This window comes from Thunnus albacares, chromosome 10, assembly GCF_914725855.1.
Source record: "Thunnus albacares chromosome 10, fThuAlb1.1, whole genome shotgun sequence".
NCBI classification, from domain to species: Eukaryota; Metazoa; Chordata; class Actinopteri; order Scombriformes; family Scombridae; genus Thunnus; species Thunnus albacares.
In genome coordinates this window covers 25679871-25692821 of record NC_058115.1, presented here as the reverse complement: position 1 = coordinate 25692821, position 12951 = coordinate 25679871, and the positions used below count along the sequence as shown (strand labels likewise).

At 38.6% G+C, this 12951-nt stretch overlaps 1 long non-coding RNA gene across 1 annotated transcript in view; it reads left to right on the top strand.

Moving 5' to 3' along the window:
* The window catches only part of LOC122990696, a 74953-nt gene extending 63234 nt beyond the window's left edge, over nt 1-11719 (top strand). The window contains exon 3 of the long non-coding RNA XR_006405443.1: nt 11620-11719. This is a non-coding gene — a long non-coding RNA (uncharacterized LOC122990696). The remainder of the gene's footprint in view (nt 1-11619) is intronic.
* The last annotated feature ends 1232 nt before the right edge of the window (nt 11720-12951 follow it).

Genomic DNA, 12951 nt, shown 5'->3' with positions numbered 1-12951 from the left:
AATCATAACACACAGTAGGACACTGGAAATAAAAGTGATATTTCCATTACATAAATTTCTTAGTCCTTATGTGACCACATGTCATGTCATCTTGTTATAACAAAACAAAACTTCTTTATTAAAAGCAGCTACACGTGATCCAAGAAATAACCCATATAGCCCATTGGTTTAGGCACTGAATCGACTGGTTCTAATGTAGACTTGCTACTCTACATTTAAAATAACCTTTAACAATACGTTATTTGGTGGGTTTGAACACTTTTGCTTTACTTGCCTATGTCAATACCTGTCTGTCCATTCACTGTAATATTGCGCAAAGGTAAGACAACATGTTGCAGTAACGAGTTTGTAGGTTTTACAACCAGGTTTAGAACAACACAAAAAGACAAAGTGTTCAGCCAGACTGGTTCATTTAATTAATCAATCAACCCAAATGTCTTGCACTAATTAGATATCTAATTAGTCAAACTGGTGTGGCCATTCTTACGGGACATAATTGTGCAAAGCAGTGGTTGTTTAATTAACAGGATATTGTTTTTTAGATGACAGACTATGAAATTGAGGTTAAAAGAATTATCTGCTGTTCTTTGGATTTCAGGATCAGAGACCTGTACTGTTTGACTTGTTGACAATGCAGAGGAAATTAATAGTGAGGAATCAAGAAGCCTGAAATCTTCAGTTTTACAAGTTGTAGAACATTCCCAAAATGCTTGTATCTTCAGTTTAGAACAAAAATGTCAGTGTTAATCTTGTTGGAGTTCTTTATCTCAGAGAGAGCTGCTGTAGTTGGTCATTTAGGAGAACTGCTTCACTTCAGCATTTGATACTGTATGCCATAACCCTCATGGTAGGCAACAGAGGGCGGCGGCAGGATTCTTCTTTGGTCTTCTCTCTGCAAAATTGTTCAAGACTGGCCTCATAAAACAAGGTCCCAAGGTTGAGACACTGTTGGAGTCTGACTCAGACACCATTTGCTACAAGCAATGATGCAATAAACCTTTGTTTAGGGAAGTACTCACGGAACATTAAACTGCGGTGGTCACAGAGCTCTCAGCATGGGGCCAAAGGCACACGTATTTTCCTGTTCCAATCTTTTTCTTTTAGATCCTCTCCAAAGGGGATGTTTTTTGATATTTGATATTCTTGAACAGTCTTTAGGCCAAATATAATGTCTCTGTTTCTGTTACTTCTACATTTATTTATTTATTTTTTGTTTTTATTTTTTTTTATTATTAATTTAGACAGGTGGATTTTCCCTCATTGTCTGTTCCTCCGTCTGTTCATGTTTATAGAACAGACATTTTCTTTACACTGTTTCCTTTTTTGTTTCATCCAAGCTGGTTGCATATAGATACTACAGTACCTGCAAAGATACACCTCTGACCCAAAAGTTTCCCTGATTTCTTTGTGACATTTTTGTGACCTTTTGAACTAATAATCCTCATGTTTCCAAACTGTCTTTTTTATTTTCCTTTGTGTGTGAAAAAGTAAGAGAGCTGAATTCGCTCTTTGTCTATTCTGTTTAATTCTCTTTGAAGAGAGACAGATGAAAAGGAAGATGGGGGAGGTTGTTAATACTGTAGTTTTCAGAAAGGTACTCCAGGCAATATGGATCAGAGGCTGGCAGCATCTCTATATGCACATGCGGCTGAGTTACATCGTCTAATAGTGTGTCAAAATATATAGTATGTTGTAATTTCTATCCAGTCGGCCGAAAATTAAAATTGCAATTGCATTAAAAACACATGAGAAATCTAATTATTGCACCAAACCTCTTAGCAGTTCTGACCACAATAGTCACTTAAAAGGTTCTATATACTGTATATTAGACACTGTAGAGGAAGAGGACCATTAAATCTATCTATAATGCATTCTATTATTTAAATTTATTATCACAATATTTCCCAGTTTACAGCAGTCCAACATTATTATTTTCCATGTGTTTGTTAAACTGTGGCGGCACAGTTGTAAGTAAGCTGTGAGTAATAAAAATTTCCCAGAAATCTTTCACAGTTTATGGTAAACTGAAACAAAAACTAACCACCCAGCATGCATCCAGAAAGAAACATATTGGCAGTACTAATATGTGACTTGTTAGTTATGTCTGCGTATTCAGCTCACAGGTATTCAGTCCAGAAACAATGTAGTGTCTATGGGTATTAGTATAAATTATTGTAGTTAGTTCTCCTTATTGTGCATGTAATTTAATTGAACTTTGGATCAATGCAACTGGGCCTGCAAGCCTCCTTTGGCATGTTTGTGTCATCAGTTGAATTGAATGCACAAACTTCGATTTGCCCTTTGTGTCTTGCTACATAATGAAATTTCTGCCTGGGGTGTCGGCTGAGTAACACTGTTGCAGATGATGGCTCCAGCCCCATCTTCGGTCTGGCTGACTTCAGACCTTGAAAACCACCAAACTGAAATGTGAAATAATTCATGATAGAGGATGTAAAGTCAGGTCATAAATTTAATGGGGACACAGTGATGTACTACATAGGCTTAAGGAAACAAGCCAGTGATTGAAAGGATTTTATTGCGCACAAGGAACCCTGTAGCCTCCAGGGCTGCACTAGAAGGGAAAAAAAAACCATTCATGAAAAAACAAAGAAAAAATATCCAATTTCTGTGATACAAATTAACTGAACTACTTCATGAACTGAACTACTACAAAGATACCTGCCCAACTTTCAAAGACAGGGCATTCACAGTTTCTGGTATTTATGTAACAAGGACAAAAAGACAGCGAATAAGCATTGAAGTGAGTTGAGCCTTGTTGACAGTGTGGCCTTTTGTTCCTGGCGAGGACAGTTGCTAGATTGAATTGATCTGACTTTAATGTAGCCTTACCATTTATGTTGGTCAGTCATCTGATCTACAAATGGAGACAGGCTCCTTGGAGAAATAAACTGCTTGGAGACCTAGTGAAGGGTCTACTTTATCTCTCTACCATGGCAGCAGCATTTCCTTCACTCGTTAAGTGTGTTTGTTTTTCCATCCTATGAAAACAGACCCCCCGTGGGCAGCCCCAAACTGGCCGTTGTTTGCATAATCCTGTTTAAATTGATCTAAAATAAAAACCATGATAGCTAGAGCATTTGTTATTTTCGCAGCTGAAAGCTAAGGCTTCTGTCTTTCCTGTCATCATGTTGTACGCTCATGTCACAAATTGATGTCATTACATTGCGTTAAGTTACATGCGATGCAAAACCAACTTGGTGACAACGCACAGTGGTGCCAGGGGAGCAGAGAAGCAAGTTGATGGTTCATGCCAGATAGAGACTGAGAGAAATAGAAAATAAAAAAATAAAAAAAAGTGCAAGGTGTGTGGGAGAAACACCATTCATGTGCTAGGCTTGCAGAGTGCCCTTGTGTGTCATTGTTGACAGGAACTGCTATGACGACTACCACAAGTGAACATACAGCTCTTGCACAAATGAAACTATCAACAACGCCTTTGCATTCTGCTCGAAAAAATGAGCATATCTCAAAAACTAAAAAATGTACATAGTTCAAATAATGTCAGTTGTGTTAAGAAATATTTTGTTCATGTTTCTACATTCAAAATTGTTTTGGATCAGTATGTTTTGTGTGTTTATTTAGTAAAATTTGATTAAAAAACATGCCAGATTTCTGTATTTGTTTAAATTTATGATACAGTTTCAATACTTTTATCAATTATTATGGTTTATTGACTTACATAACCTAGCTTAGGTTGTACAGATTTTAGGGATATGAAGCATCTGAACATACTCCAAGAAATGACACCACAATAAGCAAAAATACCAATGTAGACTGCTGGTGGACCCTTTCTGTTGCAGAGTTCAAAAGGTTAAAATGTTTAGAGTTGAAACAATTATTTGATTGACATCAAATTAATCAAAGTATTCTAATAATAAATGAATCAAACCCTCCCTAGTTCCACCCACTCAATCATGAGAATTTGCTGTATTTCTTTGTCATATTTGATGGTAAACTTATGAATATATTTATAACAGGTTTTATACTGTTGGTGAGACAAAACAAGCAATTCAATGACAATACCTTGGGCTCAAAAGAATTGGGACATTTTTCACTATTTTTGACATTTTATAGACCAACAATTAATTGATTAATTCTGAAAATAATAAGCAGATTAATCAATAATGAAAAGAAATGTTACTTACAGATGTGAGTGAAAAGGGAAAAGTCACAGCACCCATTACAATGAAGAAAGCTACTTAGCCAAAATAATTTCAATTTATTTTTATTTAGTCATAACAACATAATATTTAGTAGACAATGCGCCACTACCCTCCGCCTCCTTATGGAGGCACTGAGCAGACTGGTGATGGTCAGATGTACAGCAGTTGTAGGTGACAATGAGGAAGAAATGCAAGCAAAATCACCAGCCATGAGCAGCTGCTGTCAGACTCTCCGTGTCTGAGCTGGAAACATAAGGAATCCACCAGAGCTTTGACAGCCACTAGATGCACAGTCATGGCCCTTCATAAAAGTTTCTGTGTGGTACCTGTGTTATAACTGAGCTAGTATCTCTACTACAAGAGGCTCTCTTGTGTGTGTGTCTGTGTGTGTGTGTGTGTGTGTGCGCGCACATCTGTGAGAGAGTTGCAGTACGTAGCTGCAGCCCTGCTGTTTATGATATTCATTTTACCATCGTCACTCATCAGCCCTGCATATCTTGTAAGGCTCTGATTATAGCACAGTTAGTTATCGGCAGGTCGTGTGCTGTGTTTAGTGCCGCAGAAAAGGAATAAATCTTTGGGTTATTAGCATGACGTTGCCTCTCTGTTATCTCTAATCAGACTTGCTAGTGCTACCAGTAGCTCTGTGAGAGGCACAGACTGAGGCTACATAGCAGTGTTGTGATATTTATACTTGGCGACATTTCTTTTCTGTGAAACTAATGTACTGTTAATAAACACTGTACATTATCTGACCATTTCTTGCTCTTTGAATTTTTTTTTTCTTTTTTTCTTTAGTTACAGATATCATGATATATATCATAATTATTTCTTGTTGATATATCATGTATCGCAGAATCACCTTTGTTGTGATATATTGTTATGGTGGAAAGAATATCATGATAGTATCGTATCGTGAGTTCATCTGTGATTCCCACCCCTACTAGTATGGTAAGTTACAAGATCAAGTGGGAAAAAGTAAGTCAATGTGACACTAATTTCCTCCAGCAGCAAGAGAATGCTGTTGGTCCTGCAGCCACATTTTCCACGGAGATTTCCTTTTTAGTTCACCTCTCTCCAAGGAACCCTCTCCTCTTTCCCTGAAAAATAAAAAACATAAAAAAATTTTAGAGATTCCATTGGCACAGTTGCAGCTCAGCACTGTCACTCCAATTTAGAAAGCTGTGAGCTGATCCTTTTGACCGTGTCTTCTGCTACCTGGGCCATTTCTAAGCCACAGATGATAATCCTCAAGGGGCGCTCATTAAGTCTTTGCTCCAATTAAGCCACACTCATTTTGCCGCAGCACAATTGCTCTGTACCACAGCACACAAATCCTCTAACAGTGGATTAGGCTGATCGGTGGGTGGGATGAAAATAGCAGCATTGGTAAATCAGTGGAAGAGTTGAGGATTTCTTAGTTGTTGACAGCCACTGTTCTCACATCTGGTGGCACATCAAACAATTTGAGTTCAATGAAATCACATCAGATGTGAAATTACACTAAATTTGTTGCCAGAGTAGATAATGACCTATTTAAGTGGCTCAAGCTTGACTTGATATAGTTAGTAAAATCCAGATGGCATTAAGAATTTTTTGGGCCCAACTTAGTGCTGGGCGGTATACTGATTCATCTGGTATACTGGTTTTAATTTCCTATACAATATGTATATTTCATATACCACCATATTGGTGCATAGCTGAAATAATTGCTGTAACTCTTCAATAGGCGGCAAAATATATAATCACCTGGAAGAGTGGTACGGTCAGGGCAAGCTGTGTAGAATATATTGAGAGGGGACCCCTATTAACTGCGTACTCTTCTTACTAATGGTCATGACTTAATAACACAACAATTAATAAACCACAACTGACTGTCTTTAACCGGGCAAAACACCATGGCACACAACGATTTGTGATTGCGTATTTACAAAATTACACCTCTGAGATGGGTACAGCTCGCTAGCTAGCCAGGTAGCTCCATTATTGAGATTCCAGAGATTCAGATTGAAATCAGGGCAAATGAGGCCTTGCATATGATTACAGTTATCGAGGCAACCTCCATCAGCCTCCTACAGCTTTCAAAATAAAAATGATTCTCACATGAATCACTTCAAAAGTTTGTTTGTGAGTCTGAATGAAAGTAAACAGGAACTAGCCTCCTGTAGCACCATTATGGCTTGAGATTGCATTGCATTATCCATTTCGTGTGTAAACTCTTTTTTGACATCTCCAAAATCCACCTCAAGGGAGCGTAAAAACTTTTTTGCGAAACTGAGGAATTTTTTTTCGAAATTTGGCATTTCCATTAAGCTTTTTTAATGTGATACTTCAACATGTGCATAAAAATAGGTGAATGGAAACATGGTTTATTTTGGACCACACAGCTTTGCGTGGAATTGTTGATGACCATGAGGGAGACATAGATGCACAGATGGAACATGGTATGTTAGTTGTTTTATTAAGATAGGTAAATTAAGCCAAATAGAATTGTTTATTTAACAAAATGTTCCATAGATTCGAGCGATGACCACAGTAACTGCTCAAGGACACAGGAGATTGAGTTTGGAGAGGCTGCACCTACCACTGGTTTCAGTGCACATGGAGAGGCTGCCTCCACTGCTTGTTGGCAATCTGTGCCGAAATCTGCAGGTCAGCAACATGTGCCTGTCCTCACAGATGCTGTGTTGGAGTCACATAGAGATTATAAATGCAATCAACAACGTTGCAATGAATTTTAGGGAAATACAAATTGTTATGTCTGACATAAGTAGCAGTTTAAAAGAATTGATTAAAAAACAACATCAACAACAACTATTTTTTGTCATCAGGTTGAAGGTGCTCAGGGGGGAAAGGAACACTATTCATTTGTGCCACGTTATGCAACACAGCACAGGCCCAGAATACCATGCACACCTTTTCTGGCTGATATAATAATCTATATCAGATGCATTCAGACACAGTCACCTTCCCTTAAGAAGGCTAAAGCAGTGCTCTACATCAGAGCATGCATGGCTGTGCACTATACTGTAGTGCTCTTGTTGTGCCTCCTGTACGAATGCAAGGGGTAGCCGTTATCTCCTATAAAAGAGACACACAACAGATTTTAAATTGTAGACCACCAAATCACAATATTCAGCATATATTTTCACGGCACAAATCTTACCAAGAAGCCATCCATCCGTTACTGCACCAGCTTGTAGTTTTCTCCCAATGCTGCTTTGAAAGAGTATAAATGAGTCATGGGTAGAGCCTGGCCATTTAGCCACAACATTTGTTAGCACCATCACAGATTATCTGGACACAATGACAGTGCTGTCTGTTCACAAATACATATTCATCCTCCAGAGGTGCCCTTATTGCAACATGTGTGCTCCGATCATGTTTGGAAAACCAGATATTGCTGAAAATTGCATTTTGATGTCGACCTGCCCACCTGTATTGTATGGGAATCTGATGTATCTCCAAATTTGATTAATAATGCCATCCCACACTGTGGGCATGACACGGCTTAATGTTGACTGACATATTCCAGACCTGTCCACCAGCACCCTCTGAAATGTCCCTGTTGAAAGGAATCCAAGTGTTATTAAAACCAGAAGACTGAAAGGATTTGCATGGTTTCTTTGGGTCTGGCATTCTAAAGCTGGACTCAGTCCCTTATGTAGCTCAAGGAGAACAGTCCCTGTAAGCCTAAAGCAGCACATGAGCCAATCATCATCGTTATCCGGAAAATCAGAATGATCTCTAAATACTCTTTTTACATTTTTTATAACACCGACAGTGTTGTCATCTGCGGTGACTTCTTAGGCAAACTTCCCAAAATTGCAACGATTAATAGATATTAGAACATATCAGAATAGTATCAAAACAGTTTACAGATTGCCTCACAATAAATTAAAAGGATATAAGATTAAACAAAGCTAAAGGAAAAACAATTATTTACAATACTATTTATAAATTGTAAAATTTCTATTGCTGTGTAAACAGCAATAATGAATGCAAGCTCCTTAAAGTTGGCTATTTTGTTTTATGGTAAATTCCTTGTCTCAACTTATTTTGCATTTTCACTTCACTATGTCACACTTGCCTTGTGGGAAATGGTGTACGCATGGTTTTTGTGTGTACACATCGTTTATGCATCTGGCCACACTAGATGTCTATCTGATAGTGTGGTAGCTAAATTTAAGGAAGTGATTCTATCAGTACATAGTTTAATGCCATGTCTTAATACAACAGGGGACTCCTCTGCTAACTTCAGTCCCTCCCAAATTGATCATCTTGTTGATAGTGCTGCAGACTCACTGTGAATGACACTTGCCCCTCTAAAAAAGAAGATAATAAAACAAAAGAGGTTAGCTCCATGGTATAACTCCCAAACCCGCAAATAAAGCAAACATCACGGAAATTTGAAAGGATATGGCGTTCCACCAACGCCATATCCAACTGGAAGAATCTCGCTTAGTCTGGCAAGATAGTCTTAAAACATATAGGAGGGCCCTCTTTAATGCCAGAGGTTCCTATTACTCATCATTAATAGATGAGATTAAAAACAGCCCTAGGTTCCTTTTCAGCACTTTGACCAGGCTGACAAAGAGTCATAACTCTATTGATCCATGTATTCCTATAGCTCTCAACAGGAGCGAATTAATAAGCTTCTTTAATGGCATCACCTACTGCCCTCAACAGGCACTGATTTATCCTCAAACACAGGAACCTTAGAAACAGCTGTAAAACTTGATATATATTTAGACTGTTTTTCTCCAATTGACATTCCTGAACTAACGTCAACAATTTCTTCATCTAAACCATCAACCTGTCTCTTTAGTTATCACTTCTTTACTAGATATGATCAATCTGTCTTTACGTTTATGTACCACAGTCCTTTGAAGTAGTTGTAATTAAACCTCTTCTTAAAAAGCCTATTGTATTGGACAAAGGACTTCTCTCTGTACTTGTCTTGTTAGATCTTAGTGCCGCATTGAACACCATTGACCATCACATCCTATTACAGAGACTGGAACATTTAATTGGCATTAAAGGAGCTGCATTAAGCTAGTTTAAATCCTATTTATCAGATAGATTTCAGTTTTGACACATTAACGATGAATCGTCCATGCATGCAAAAGTTAGACACGGAGTTCCACAAGGTTCTGTTCTTAGACCAATATTATTCACCTTAAATATGCTCCCTGTAGCTAATTTTATTAGGAAACACTCCATAAATTTTCATTGCTATGCAGATGATACCCAATTACATTTATCAATGAAGCCAAATGAAACCAATCAGTTAAATAAACCTCAAGCATGCCTTAAGGACATAAAGACCTGGGTGACCTGCAATTTTCTGCTACTAAACTCAGATAAAACTGGAGTTATTGTGCTTGGCCCTAAACACCTTAGAAACACATTATCTAATGATATATAATGACTGTAGATGGCATTACCCTGGCCTCCAGCACCACTGTAAGGAATCTGTTATCTTTGATCAGGATATGTCCGTTAACTCCCACATAAAACATATTTCAAGGACTGCCTTTCTCACCTATGTAACATTGCAAAAATCAGGCACATCCTGTCTAAAACAGATGCAGAAAAACTAGTCCACAGATTTGTTACTACTAGGCTGGATTATTGCAATTCCTTATTATCAGGCTGCCCCAACAAGTCTCTAAAGACTCTCCAGCTGATCCAGAATGCTACTGCACTCGTACTGACAAGAACTAGAAAAGAGATCATATTTCTCCAATTTTAGCTTCTCTGCATTGACCTCCTGTGAAGTCCAGAATAGAATTTAAAATCTTTCACTTCACCTATGAAGCCCTTAATGGTTAGGCGCCATCATATCTTCAAGAGCTCATAGAATCCTATTACCCCACCACAACACTGCGCTCTAAGAGTGCAGGCTTACTTGTGGTTCCTAGAGTCTCCAATAGTAGAATGGGAGGCAGAGCCTTCAACTATCAGGTTCCTCTACTGTGGAGCCATATTCCAGCTTCAGTCTGGGAGGCAGACACCCTCTCTACCTTTAAGAGTAGGCTAAAAACTTTTCTTTTTGATAAAGCTTATAGTTACGGCCAGCCCAGGCTTTCCTTGGACCAGCCCCTAGTTATGCTGCTATAGGCCTAGAATGCCAGGGACTTCCCATGATGCACTGAGCTCCTCTCTTCTCCTCCTCCTCTCCATCTGTATGCAATCATGTCCCATTAATGCATGTTAATAACCTGAAATCTTCTCTTTCCCATAGCTTTGTGCTCTCTCGTCTTGCAGGTATCTCTGCCTCCGGAGCTATGTAATCTTGATCTGTGATTGCTGCCCCCATGATCCTGCATAACACCCACTGCTACTTATATTATTATTATTAGTCTAATTATTATTATTACTATATATCTCTATGTGGAACTTGCATTGTGCTATGCTCTCTCTCTTCCTGCTCTCTCTTTCTCGCTCCCCCTTCCCTCCCTATCTCTCTCTCTCTCTCTCTCTCTCTCTCTCTCTCTCTCTCTCTATCAACCCAACTGGTCGAGGCAGATGGCCGCCCACCCAGAGTCTGGTTCTGCTCGAGGTTTCTTCCTGTTAAAAGGGAGTTTTTCCTTGCTGCTGTCATCAAGTGCTTGCTCATAGGGGAAATGTTGGGTCTCTGTAAATTAAGGAGTAGAGTCTTGACCTGCTGTAAATGAAAAGTGCCCTAAGATAACTTCTGTTGTGATTTAGAGCTATATAAATTAAATTGACTTGACTTGACTTGATTTTGTTGATATTGTGAATACTCTGCAATTAATTACTTGTTTCATCTGGCTGCAGTACGGCCAACTGAACATGCTGATCTCTTTCACTCAGTGAGCATAGTCATTAACCAAGAAAACCACATCCACAGCAAGCAGGGAGAACTACAGAGTCATTGAGCTGTATTGGCAAATTTTAAGTACAAGAGGCCAATGTTTGGCCAATAAGTTGCTAGGCTTGTTGCTAGGCCCCTCTCTGTGAAATAAAGTTGCTAAAGCGGTCTTAAAAGTCGGGTGGTTTCAAGCGTGACACATTGAATTCCTTCGAAACAGTTGGCTGCATTTCAACAGTCAGTAAGGGACACTCACTGTCCGAGGCTGTTCAAAGTTGAATGGCATGAGCCCTGAAAATGCTGCTCGCTTGTCTTCCTCTACTTAAATGATGGTGTAATGAGCCATTCTCTAGCAGCTGTTTAGGCAGAAAAATGATCAAGTTGAGCAGGCAAGGAGAAAGATACTGGGAATATGTCATATGGGTCTTTTCTTGCCTACCGCTCTGGTGTGGTCTCACTAATGTTCTTCCTTGGACTGACATTTCTTCAAGGATGTTTATCCTGGATCGCTAGGCATTTGTGGTGGCTGAGTCGGTCATAGTTGTGAGCTCACTCTCCATGTCTGCTCTGATTTGTGTTTCTTTTCTTTCCTTTCAGACCCTGAAGTAAATGACCTGTGAATAGAGTCACATTGGGGATTTTCTAAAGGACTTTCTTGCTTCTGTAACAGTGTATGGACGTATGACATTGGGAAGCCCAGCAGGTATGTCAAGATAAATTCATATCCTCTTGTAATTGTAGATGCTGTTGCCTTTTTTATTCTTCAGTTTCTAAGTTAGGTTTGTATAAAAAAAAAAAAATCAGTGTGGAATATAAAATAATCTACATTATCATCAGGTAAAAATCTATACCAAATATTTTTTTTTAATAAGTAATACTTTAACCTAATCTATCTAGAACTAATTAAAACATAATTATACATAAGCTACATTACAAGATAAAACTCAGACAATTCATATGGATATTAAAGAAGGTATAAAACAGCAGTAAAAACTGTATGTGAGTCGCAGGTGAAGTAACAGCAGCTAGAACGTCTGATGTCACCAGGCCATCTGTTCCAATGTTAAGGTCCCCTGACAGTGAAAGCCCAATTACCCCTAATATATACAGTATCATAGATAATTAACATGTTTGTTATCCTTAAAATGCACTTGAACTTGATTCCCTGAATTGAAAGGCCTTAAATGTATCCCAGCACATGTGTCTTAATTGCTTAATTTTACACATTAGTGACTGTGCAATTAGTATGGTGAGCAGTGTGGAGTAATATGTCACATTGCTGTCAATGGTCAGACTCTACACCACCATGGCCTCATTTGTGGAAAAGGCACCGCAGCAAGCGAGAAGGAAGAGAAGATTTTGGGTGTGCTGCTCACAGGAATTTATCTATTTTTAGAAATGTTAAACATAGATCTTTAGTCTTTTAAGACATCTATCTCAAATAGCCTTACTAACCACAGTATGAAAACCTGATGCTGTCAAATTTAAAGAACTGCCACATTATTTTGCTGAACATGGTACACATGCCCCAATGTAGACATCTGCTGCAGGTATGAAGATTTGACATGACATACAGTATATTAGAGGACACAATATAGGTTAGAAGAGAATGGTATCATGACAGTTCATTTGTCTTTATTTCAGCGATTATATTCAGAGTCCAGTTACTCTGACTCACATGAGTGAAGGTGAAGGGAATTTGGGAATTCAACCTCCCTAATAAGCACTTGCCTTTCTAAGATTTTGTGCTGCCCCTGAAATCACCAAGGTATGTCAAGTCAAGTAGCTTTTAACAAACAAGTACAGTACTTGCTGCATCACAGAAAGGGCATATGTACAGATAAAGACGAGATCAGAGCATGAAATGAAAAGCATATCCAAAAATGGTTAGATATGGCCTGCTTCATGGACAGGCCAGTCCTCTTTGAA